We start from the raw sequence: 13,239 nt of genomic DNA on the forward strand, positions 1-13,239 counted from the left end.
AATGTTGGTCACATGTAAGAGATACAATGTTGGTCGCGTGGCAGTGATAGAATTTTGGTCGCATGTAAGAGATAGAATGTCGGTCGCATGTAAGAGATAGAATGTCAGTCGCATTTAATAGATAGATAGTTGATCGCATATAAGAGATAGAATGTTGGTCGCATGTAAGAGATAGAATGTTGGTCACGTGGCAAAGATAGAATGTTGGTCACATGAAAGAGGTATAATGTTGGTCTCATGTAAGAGATAGAATGTTGGTCGTATGTCAGAGATAGAATGTTGGTCGCATGTAAGAGATAGAATGTTGGTCGCATGTAAGAGATAGAATGTTGGTCGCATGTAAGAGAGAATGTTGGTCGCATATAAGAGAAATAATGTTGGCCGTATGTAAGAAATAGAATGTTGGTCGCATGTAAGAGAGAATTTTGTTCATGTGGCAGAGATAGGTAGGTAAATGTTTTATATTCGGTAAATAAACATTTTATATTGTGTGTTTGCATTGACCTTACATTGACTGAAACTATTCTCTTCTTACAATATTCTTTTTAATGGTTAGTTGAGCTGATCAGTCTTGGCCCAGCCCACCATTTTGTTAAAATGTCTTTTTAAATGCTATAATGGCATGTAAGAGATAGAATGTTGGTTGTGTGTAAGAGATAGAATGTTAGTTGCATATAAGAAATAGAATGTTGGTTGCATGCGTGAGAGAGAATGTTGGTCACATGTAAGAGATAGAATGTTGGTCGTATGTAAGAAATAGAATGATGGTCGCATGTAAGAGATAGAATTTTGTTCATGTGGCAGAGATAGAATATTGTTCACATGCAAGAGATAGAATGTTGGTGGCATGTAAGAGATAGAATGTTGGTCGCATGTGAGAGATAGAATGTTGGTCGCGTGGCAGAGATAGAATGTTGGTCACATGTAAGAGATAGAATGTTGGTCGCATGTAAGAGATAGAATGTTGGTCGCATGTAAGAGATAGAATGTTGTCTGCATGTAAGAGAAAGAATGTTGGTCGCATGGCACGGCTAGAATGTTGGTGGCATGTAAGAGATAGAATGTTGGTCACATGTCAGAGATAGAATGTTGGTCACATGAAAGAGGTATAATGTTGGTCTCATGTAAGAGATAGAATGTTGGTTGCATGTAAGAGATAGAATGTTGGTCGCATGTAAGAGATAGAATGTTGGTCGCGTGGCAAAGATAGAATGTTGGTCGTATGGCAGAGATAGAATGTTGGTCGCATGTAAGAGAGAATGTTGGTCGCATATAAGATAAATAATGTTGGTCGTATGTAAGAAACAGAATGTTGGTCGCATGTAAGAGAGAATTTTGTTCATGTGGCAGAGATAGAATGTTGGTCACATCTAAGAGAAATAATGTTGGTCGCATGTAAGAGATAGAATGTTGGTCGCATGTAAGAGATAGAATGTTGTCTGCATGTAAGAGAAAGAATGTTGGTCGCATGGCACGAGATAGAATGTTGGTGGCATGTAAGAGATAGAATGTTGGTCACATGTCAGAGATAGAATGTTGGTCACATGAAAGAGGTATAATGTTGTCTCATGTAAGAGATAGAATGTTGGTCGCATGTAAGAGAGAATGTTGGTTGCATGTAAGAGATAGAATGTTGGTCACATGTCAGAGATAGAATGTTGGTCACATGAAAGAGGTATAATGTTGGTTGGCAAAGATAGAATGTTGGTCATGGCAGAGATAGAATGTTGGTCGCATGTAAGAGAGAGAATGTTGGTCGCATATAAGATAAATAATGTTGGTCGTATGTAAGAAATAGAATGTTGGTCGTATGGCAGAGATAGAATGTTGGTCGCATGTAAGAGAGAATGTTGGTCGCATATAAGATAAATAATGTTGGTCGTATGTAAGAAACAGAATGTTGGTCGCATGTAAGAGAGAATTTTGTTCATGTGGCAGAGATAGAATGTTGGTCACATGTAAGAGATAGAATGTTGGTCGCGTGGCATGTAGAAATGAGAGATAGAATGTTGGTCGCATGTAAGAGATAGAATGTTGTCTGCAGAGATAGAATGTTGTCTGATGAAAGAATGTTGGTCGCATGGCACGGCTAGAATGTTGGTGGCATGTAAGAGATAGAATGTTGGTCACATGTCAGAGATAGAATGTTGGTCACATGAAAGAGGTATAATGTTGGTCTCATGTAAGAGATAGAATGTTGGTCGCATGTAAGAGAGAATGTTGGTTGCATGTAAGAGATAGAATGTTGGTTGCATGTAAGAGATAGAATGTTGGTCGCATGTAAGAGATAGAATGTTGGTCGCGTGGCAAAGATAGAATGTTGGTCGTATGGCAGAGATAGAATGTTGGTCGCATGTAAGAGAGAATGTTGGTCGCATATAAGATAAATAATGTTGGTCGTATGTAAGAAATAGAATGTTGGTCGCGTGTAAGAGATAGAATGTTGGTCGCATGTAAGAGAGAATGTTGGTCGCATATAAGATAAATAATGTTGGTCGTATGTAAGAAACAGAATGTTGGTCGCATGTAAGAGAGAATTTTGTTCATGTGGCAGAGATAGAATGTTGGTCACATGTAAGAGAAAGAATGTTGGTCGCATGGCACGGATAGAATGTTGGTGGCATGTAAGAGATAGAATGTTGGTCACATGTCAGAGATAGAATGTTGGTCCCATGGCAAAGATAGAATGTTGGTCACATGTAAGAGATTGAATGTTGGTCACATGTAAGAGATAGAATGTTGGTTGCATGTAACAGATAGAATGTTGGTCGCATGTAAGAGATAGAATGTTGGTCGCGTGGCAAAGATAGAATGTTGGTCGTATGGCAGAGATAGAATGTTGGTCGCATGTAAGAGAGAATGTTGGTCGCATATAAGATAAATAATGTTGGCCGTATGTAAGAAATAGAATGTTGGTCGCATGTAAGAGAGAATTTTGTTCATGTGGCAGAGATAGGTAGGTAAATGTTTTATATTCGGTAAATAAAAATGTTATATTGTGTGTTTGCATTAACCTTACATTGACTGAAACTATTCTCTTCTTACAATATTCTTTTTAATGGTTAGTTGAGCTGATCAGTCTTGGCCCAGCCCACCATTTTGTTAAAATGTCTTTTTAAATGCTATAATGGCATGTAAGAGATAGAATGTTGGTTGTGTGTAAGAGATAGAATGTTAGTTGCATATAAGAAATAGAATGTTGGTTGCATGCGTGAGAGAGAATGTTGGTTGCATGTAAGAGATAGAATGTTGGTCGCATGTAAGAGAGAATATTGGTCGCATATAAGAGAAATAATGTTGGTCACATGTAAGAAATAGAATGTTGGTCGTATGTAAGAAATAGAATGATGGTCGCATGTAAGAGATAGAATGTTGGTTGCATGTGAGAGATAGAATTTTGGTCGCATGTGAGAGATAGAATGTTGGTCGCGTGGCAGAGATAGAATGTTGGTCACATGTAAGAGATAGAATGTTGGTCGCATGTAAGAGATAGAATGTTGGTCGCATGTAAGAGATAGAATGTTGTCTGCATGTAAGAGAAAGAATGTTGGTCGCATGGCACGGCTAGAATGTTGGTGGCATGTAAGAGATAGAATGTTGGTCGCATGTAAGAGATAGAATGTCGGTCGCATGTAAGAGATAGAATGTCAGTCGCATTTAATAGATAGATAGTTGATTGCATGTAAGAGATCGAATGTTGGTCACATGGCAGAGATAGAATGTTGGTCATATATAAGAGATAAATGTTGGTCGCATGTAAGAGAGAATTTTGGTCGCATGTTAGAGATAGAATATTGGTCGCGTGGCAGAGATAGAATGTTGGTCACGTGGCAGAGATAGAATTTTGGTCACATGGTGTGTTTGTCCGTTCGCTCTGGGCTTTGGAATACAAGTGTGAATCCTTAGCCCAGGGCTAAAGCATTGCCCATGGTTAACTAATGCTTGTGTGAACACAGGTTAAGCTAGCTCAAGGCCAGTCTAACCCAGGGCCAAGAACAATGAAAGGTAAAAAGGCCTACTGTGGGTCCTCTCTGCTAATCAGTCCTGAGATGGGTTAGGTCTGTATTGAAAATCTGCAACGATAATAACTTTACTTCCTATTAGTCGACATAATTGCATCTTCGTGAGCGTTCCATTATCCCTGTATTAAATGCCCCGTCATCATTTCTTGAGTGACTTATTGTTTAGGTATTGCCTACATCCCAGAAGTGATTCCGGTTATTTATCTTCTCATCTCTTTCACAGCAGTACTGTGTGGCTCCAATTCAGATGGAACTGCAAAGCACTAACCCCATCATGACATCCACCATCTCATCCAACAGTCTTATCAGTATATTCCATTTTCCATCTCTACGGATCGCATTCTTGGATTTGACCCTATACTGTGTTCTTATGATTATTGTTTGGGAAGTTTCAAAGAGAATATGGAATACCATTTTGTTTCTGGCCAGATGGGACTTCTTCACAGGCTAGCTATAACCCCCTCTGGGCAGCCACTGCATAGCCACTGCAGTGACTCCACTGTATTTCATTATTCCAATGAAGTATATACTGTGTGTGTATATATATATATATATATGTGTGTGTAAGGTTCATGACTCCCCCCCATAAATACCTTTCTCCCTTCCCTCTCTCTCTGACTCTACTAAAGGACTCTTGAATAGCCTTTGTTAACCTTTCTAGGGCAGGGGTTGCGCTAGCGGAACACCTCGACAACATTCCGCTGAAAAGGCAGTGAGCGAAATTCAAAAATATTTTTTTTAAATATGTAACTTTCACACATTAAAACCTGTTATGGCTGCAACCCTTTGTTCTCAATTTCCGCCTGAAGACATACCCAAATCTAACTGCCTGTAGCTCAGGCCCAGAACCAAGGATATGCATATTCTTGGTTTCATTTGAAAGAAAACACTCTGGAGTTTCTGTAAATATGAATTGAATGTAGGAGAATATAACACAATAGATCTGGTTTAGATAATACAATGAAAAAAACATGCGTTTTTTATTGTTGTATCATCATCTTTAAAATGAACAAGACAAAACAAACATTCAGATAGGATGATGGGGACAATTTATGTGAAAAACATAAGAGGGCAACAGTACTTGTGAAAAGTTTCAGAATGATAACTTCCAAAATGAGTGTGCTTACATGACATTTATCATGAAGTCACCCAGGTGTCCCACACAAGTAGCCCAAATGTACCCAAGTGGCCAAATTGGTGAAGTTATACATTTTGAATGGAATAAATATATACAAAATACCAAAATGGTTTTCTAACACACACACCCCAAAAAATGGAGAAAAAACATGAAAATAGATATATATACATTTGCAAAATAACACTTTCAATATTTGGAAGACCCTCAGTCCTCTACACAATATTGTGCTGCTGATGCCAGGTGCCATAGCAGTCTCTTTCTGCTGTAAAGCAGAGGGTCACCAAGCATGTGGTGCAGGTGATGGGGGACTTCATTTTGCAAAGAACACAGGGACGCCTCCATGCTGTGCCCTTTTGGCCCTGAGGCACATCCATGTCTGCAGAAATACATTTGGGCAGATGAACACCACTTGTGGCAGGAGCTGGATGAACCAGCTTCAGTGGGGGATGGACCCCTTGGCACTGGGGGCTCCCATTCGGAGTCAGTGTCACTGTGAAAGAAAATGTTCAGTTAGAATAGTTTCACATATGAGCCCTGTATCAACAGGTAAAATAAACAGATATATACAGTATATGCACATATTTTTTTTAATATATGTTCCTTTTTTACTTTCTAACCCTAACACCCCTCCCCTAATTGGTGTAAACTAGTGAACACAATGCTTAAGCTTCTACTTCCAGTTTATACATACTATAAACTTTACGGGCAGTCTATTTTACAATAGTTATATTTTGTTTGTTTTTACTTCTGTCCTTCATCTAACCTCAACCTCTCCCATCTATTTATTTCACAAAAGTGCTGAACCATGATACTTTTTAAGGACACAGTATGGTTTACATTAGTTGTTATTAGTTGTTATTATTCCCAACCTTTGGCTCCATTCAACCCCTCCCATCTATTTCTTAACATCATCCACATTAGATTTAACACCATCCACAATGGATTTAACACCATCCACATTAGATTTAACACCATTCATATTGGATTTAACACCATCCACATTGAATTTAACACAATCCACATTAGAGTTAACACCATCCACATTGGATTTAACACCATCCATATTGGATTTAACACCATCCATATTGGATTTAACACCATCCATATTGGATTTAACACCATCCATATTGGATTTAACACCATCCACATTGGATTTAACACCATCCATATTGGATTTAACACCATCCATATTGGATTTAACACCATCCACATTGGATTTAACACCATCCACATTGGATTGAACACCATCCACATTGGATTTAACACCATTCACATTGGATTTAACACCATCCACATTAGATTTAACACCATCCACATTGGATTTAACACCATCCACATTAGATTTAACACCATCCACATTGGATTTAACACCATCCACATTAGATTGAACACCATCCACATTAGATTGAACACCATCCACATTGGATTTAACACCATCCATATTGGAATTCTATTTGCCAACTGTGCTGTGATGTTTCACAAAAGTCTGAACCTTTCTATTCTCATAAAATATATATTTTTCTCAAAGTATTATTATATTATATTATTGACCCTGTAGAGCTATCTGCAGAGTTAGCTCCAGGTAAATGTTGCAATTCTTCAGTCATTCCTGGACCTGTGACCAAAAACAAGCTGCATATGGACAGTACCAAAACAAATGATTTAATGATTCTGTCTCTTCGCATAAAAATAGAGCTGGGAAGGTTGTATCCCCCATATATATAATATTGGTTGCAAGAATTTGGGATATTAATTTGAAAAATTCAAACTTTTGAATCAGGCATTGTTTTGCCTATCAGTTCATAAACCATGTGCCATGAAATCAGTACATTGAAAATCTCTTCCCAACTATTTTGTAATCTATATGGCACAGCTGTCAATTTTTGTTCCTTAAATGAAACTGGTATTCTTTTTTATTTTTCTCAATTTTCTTTAACCAATTATGGTCTTTAATGCAGGGCTGACAGACAGGTTCCCTACTTTTTCTCCCTTCCACTTTCCTCTTCCATTTTTGTGGTAATGCTACAATTAGTTGCAGTTTTGGGTAGATTAGATATTTCCATATATTTGTGTTACATAACTCCACCAGTCCTATTTAGGATATCATTTACAAAGATGATACCTTTTTTAAACATTTAAAAATATATATATATATTTTTAAATCTATTAGTATATTTGAGTTTAACCACAGTATTTATTGTATTATTTGTTCCATTTTTTTTCTGGTGGATTAAATTGAAATTGCAAACAACTTTCTATGGCTTGTTGTAAAAACAGCAATATTTGAAAGTGCAAGTTTGTAATCTGAATAAAGGGAAAAAGGCCATTCTTGAACATGGGGTGAGACATTCTTATTAATTTGCTAGAGAACCAGTTCGGATTTAAGTATAACTTTTGTATGACTGAAGCCTTTAGTGAGAGGTCTAACACTTTAATATTAATATTTAATCATTTGTGCCCTCCAAATTCATATTAATTCTATAAATTGTATTTATTTTACTAGGCAAGTCAGTGAAGAACAAATTCTTATTTTCAATGACCTTGTCAGCTCGGGGATTTGAACTTGCAACCTTTCCGGTTGCTAGTCCAATGCTCTAACCACTAGGCTACCCTGTCGCCCCTAGGCATGTTTAATACTGTTTAATATTGACTTGCCGTTTCAAAGAAAATGTATACTTTTTCCTCATATAATTTAATTAACTGTTTGGTAAGGTGTAGGCAAGCCCATAAGCAAATAGGTAAACTGGGATATGACTAAATATTTAATCAGGGTGATTTTTCCACAAATAGACAGGTATTGTCGCTAGGTGTAGCAAGATCTTATGTCTTTTCGCTAACTTTCTATTCAAATGTATTGGAGTGAGATCATTTATTTATTTTGGGATATGTATACCGAGTATTTCCACATCACCATCACACCATTTTATTGGTAAACTACACGGTAATGTAAATGTTGTATTTTTTTGTGATCCAATATGTAATATAGCACAACAATTTTGTTGTAATCCAGAGAGGTTAGAAAATGTATCTAGATTCTCTATGAGGCTGTGGAGAGATCCAAATTGTGGATGTAAAATAAAACATGAATCATCATCACACCTTTGTTATTAAGCCCTGGATTTCTAACCCTATGATATTATTGTTGGATCTGATTTAAATAGCTAACATTTCGATGGCCATAATAAATAGATATGCCAATAGTGGACAACCTTGTGGACAACCTTTACTCATCTTGACAGTTTAAATCTTTCTAAGAAGTAGCCATTATTTACTATTTCACACCTAAGGTAATTATGTAGGCCTTCATTGTTAATAAGTATTTGTTCTTAACTGACATTCATGGTTAAATAAAGGTTAAATATACATATATTTTTAAACTACACATTACTTCAAAAAAAAATTACACCTTTTTCTCCACAATTGGTAGTTACAGTCTTGTCCCATCGCTGCAACTCCCGTACGGTCTCAGGAGAGGTGAAGGTTGAGATCCTCCAGAACATGACCCCCCAAGCTGCACTGCTTCTTTGACGTTTAAACCGGAAGCCAGCCACACCAATGTGTCGGAAGAAACACCTGATGACTGTGTCAGCTTGCATGCTCCCGGCCTGCCACAGGAGTCACTAGAGTGCGATGGGACAAGGACATCCCAGCTGGCCAAACCCTCCCCTAACCCAGACGATGCTGAGCCAATTGTGTGCTGCCTCATGGGTCTCCTGGTTGCGGCCGGCTGCAACACAGCCTGGGATTGAACCAGGATCTGTAGTGACACAGACCGCTGCACCACTCGGGAGACCCCACTATACATGACTTTAACCCATTTTATAAGAGATTCTCCAAAATTTGAAATGTTCCAGGTATTTATATATAAACTCCAGTCGTACTTTATCAATGTATCGTCCATGTAAAAATCCTGTCTGATTCGAATGAATAATATCCAACAATACCTTTTGAATTCTAGCCACTTCACATTTTGCTACTATTTTTGCATCACAACACTGACGTGTAAGGGGCTTCCAAATTTTTAAAAGGACTGGATCTTTATATTTATCACTTGTATCCTGTTTCAGTAATAATGAAATCAGACCTTGTTGAGTGTCCAATAATCTACCATTTATATAGGAGTGGTTAAAACATGCTAATAATGGTCATCTGAGTATATAAAAAAAGGTTTGGTATACCTCCACTGGTATCCCATCCAGCCCTGGAGTTTTCCCAGATTTAAAGGCTTTAATTGCATCAAGAAGTTCCTCCTCTGTAATTTTGCCTTCACATGAGTCTTTCTGTTCAGCTGTTAATTTTAAAATCCATACAATTAGCTTCAGTTAGAGGAGATGGATGAGACTGAAACTAAAACATATGCTTAAAGTACTTTGCTTCCTCTTTCAAAATATAATTTGGTGAATCATGGGTGACATTTGTAACAATTATTTTTAGTAGCATCTTCTATGTTGAAGATTTTTTTTTAATTGTGCATTTTTCCATATTCCATCCATTTTGCTTTATTTTATAATATATTATACTTAATCTTTCTTGAATAAGTTCCTCCTTTTATTTTTATTTTTCCTCTAACTTATTCTGAGCCTCTATGGTTACAGTTTTATTGCTATCTATCTGTTCTGTTAGCCCTTCTATTTCTTTTGATAACTATTTTGACCTACATTTCTTTTGTTTTAGAGCTGAGTACTGAGTTGCATGGCCTCTAAAGGCACATTTAAATGTGTCCCATGCAATAAGGGGATCTACTGTAAAAATGTGTTATATATTCCTCTGTCCTAGTTAAAAACAAGGTATCATCCAATAGGCTTTGATTCAATTTCCAATATCCTCGCACATGTGTAAATTCAGTAAGAGTAATATATATATGCCAATTATCTGATGGTTCGACAATATTCTTTACATAAAGACTGTTTATGGATGGGCATTTTTTACTGTAAGCAGTTCCTCTAGATCATTTATGCTTCTTTTAGTTTCCAAAACGGTCCTACCACAGAGCCATGCAGAGCGTCACTTCCAGAAAAGCAGCAGGACTTTCTATGCCACTTGTATTGACTTGGAAACATACAGTAAAGTAATATCAGGGCCTATTCGTATTTCATTGCTGTTTAATTGCTCTCATTACCTCGAGATTGCTTTGTGCTCTGTCAATAATTATTTTCTGCGATAATGAATCACTTTTTTCCCCAACTGTACGCATGCAGTTACCTTTGAAGGCCCTGTGTGAAGCACTTCTACAAAGACGAGGCTTAACAACAGAAAGCAAACATTACAAAAGTGGGCCAACAACACTTGTGCTGAATTTGTTGTTCACAAAAGCACCGGAAGAATCCCAATGGAGAAAGCCATTGATCTTCTCAAGGCCAATAACTTCCACTCCACTCAAAGCCATTTACAAAACTATGATGAGTAGATGACCTTGGAAGGCATGCTGTGCCAATAGAAGTCAATAGACACCGCAACATATCAACAACTGTGTCTGTAGTGAAATCTCTCTGTGATTTTAGCTCAATTTCTAATCTTCTTTTAAAAAATGAATGTTGCTTCACCACTTTTGATTAGTTTAAAGGCTAGAGCACACTGGATAAGATCTGCCTTTTAATATTGTTTTGCTCAGAACCCAGTGAACTTCATACTCTCTGAACTATAGGCAGAAACTTAAGCAGGAAACACCCGTGGTAAAGACTGTTCAATGTTGGTCTGACCAGTTGGAATCTCTGCTTCAAGATTGTTTTGATCAAGTGGACTGGGATATGTTCCTTGTCGCCTTTGGGAATAATATCGACGTATATTGACTCTGTGACTGGGTTCATCAGGAAGTGCATAGGGAACTTCCTACTGTGACGATTAGAACTTATTCTAAACAGAAACGGTGGATAAATGGCAGCATTTGCACAAATCTAAAAGCACGAACCACCACATTTAACCAGAGCAAGGTGACTGTGAACATGGACGTGTACAAACAGACCATCTATGACAGGATTCTGGCGGCCTGCAGGCCGAATTTGACCCACGGTGGTTTTATTTGCCCGGTCTACAGCTGGATCTGGTTGATGATCCCTGATCTATGAACTCCGTAAGGCAATCAAAGAGACAAAACGTCAGTACAGAGACAAAGTGGAGTCGCAATTCACTAGCTCAGACACGAGACGCATGTGGCCACATCGCAGACACCGACACCTCACGTCCGGACCTAAACACCTTCTTTGCTTGCTTCGAGGAAAATAACACAGAGCCATTTAAGTGTGTTAACCCTTCCAAGGCTGCCGGTCCAGACGGGAATATCTGTCAATACTTTTCTCTCTCTCTTTCGAAATCCCTTTGTCCATCTCTGCCTTTCTGTGGCCTTGTGTCCCTCTGGTCCTCTTTGGGATCTACACTGACTCTTTTTAAATGTGATTCCTGCTTGTGTATGAGCATGCAGGCTTCGTGTGGGAGGACGTGGGAGGCTGTCTGACACACACTGATAAGAGCGGAGTCACATCTCCAGGTCCCACTCAGAGAGAGAGAGAGAGAGAGAGAGAGAGAGAGAGAGAGAGAGAGAGAGAGAGGCTGGCCAGGAGATAAGAACAAATGGTTATAGGAAATGCTGTAGGCAAGAGCCATATGATTGGACGATGAACAAAGTCAGAACAGCAGTGACGAGTGTGGGATGATGGTCCCTGTTTGAAGTGTGGTGTTGAGCGCTGCTATATTTACAGATGATGATGATGAGGAGGATGAAGGCCTGTGGGTGCTTTGTCTTTCATTCACAGGCTCACTGCCATTCTCATCACAGCAACAGGAATAGCACTGGTGAGTTGGTGACTAACACTGTCCTGTTATCAGTGATATTACTGACATACAGTCTCTTTCTCTCTTTCTTTACAAACTGCCATGCTAATCTTGTTTCGCCTCGGGTGGGCAGCAGCTTATTCTCACTTACCACTGGGAACACAACAGACTCCTCTCCCAAAGAGATTATGAGTTTGTTTTTGTTGGACAGTATTTGTTTAATGCTCTTCATTTGATTAGTTATTCATTAGAGCAGGCCAGAGGTGAGAATGCAATACCAGGGGAAGGCCCTAACTAACTGAGCTGCCAGATGGGCCAACTACAGCTGACCACCCAGCCAGGGAGACCAGGGGCACTGAGGGGACGTTGTGGGGGTCGGCTTATACAGATGCTCCCTGAGACACAGAGCTCTCTATCTCATCCCATTACCTGTGACTATGGTCCACTAGGGAGGCTAGCTGGGAACTATCCCCACAAGGATAGTAAAACAAGAAAAATGATCTCCCTTGTGGGGACATTTCCCAGATCCCTATGAGGACAAAGGCTATTTTAAGCTTAGGGGTTAGGTTTAGGGTTAGGGTTACAATTAGGGTAAGGGTTAGGGTAAGGGTAAGGGGTTATAGGTTTAGGAGCTAGGTTTAGGATTTGGGTTATGGTTAGGGTTATGGTAAAGGTTAGGGAAAATAGGACATATATTTTAGGCTCCCACGAGGATAGAAGAACAAAATTTGTGTGTGTGTGCGTGCGTGCGTGCGTGCGTGCGTGCGTGCGCGTGTGTGTGTGTGTGTGTGTGTGTGTGTGTGTGTGTGTGTGCATACCTGCACCTTTAGTCTGTGTGCATGTTGGTGCATGCATATCTTCATGCCTATTTAACTGCGCTGCCAACATACCTACAGAGGGCCTCTCTCTCTCTCTCTCTCTCTCTCTCTCTCTCTACCAGGTATTACACAAGGACTATCTCTCCCTAGCATTACACAGGGCGTCTCACTCGCTCTCTCGCTCTCTCGTTCTCTCTCCCTGCAGCCTGTAATTGTCCAGAGTATTCTCCTCTCAGAGATCTGGCCATGAAGCCTGCTGATCTGTGGCAATGTGATCTATGGCGCTAAGGAGATGGAGACTATAACCGAATAGCAGGCATCTCAAATACTTTGCTTTATTTGACCAAGGAAGGATCCAAATGCTGGCCTGAGCCACTGGTTCATATATTTCATTTAGATTCTTAATTTTGGAGCAGGCAAAAGTAATCCCCTTTATATATCTTACCAAAAGAGCAATGTATTATCCCTGAAAGGCATCCTTTGCCATGTCACA

General features: G+C 39.0%; 1 protein-coding gene across 1 annotated transcript in view; it reads left to right on the top strand.

Moving 5' to 3' along the window:
- Nucleotides 1-13,239, top strand: part of LOC115140448 (leucine-rich repeat and fibronectin type-III domain-containing protein 2-like) — a 78,104-nt gene that overhangs the window by 29,260 nt on the left and 35,605 nt on the right. The window lies entirely within an intron of this gene.

Source organism: Oncorhynchus nerka, linkage group LG13, assembly GCF_034236695.1.
Source record: "Oncorhynchus nerka isolate Pitt River linkage group LG13, Oner_Uvic_2.0, whole genome shotgun sequence".
NCBI lineage: Eukaryota > Metazoa > Chordata > Actinopteri > Salmoniformes > Salmonidae > Oncorhynchus > Oncorhynchus nerka.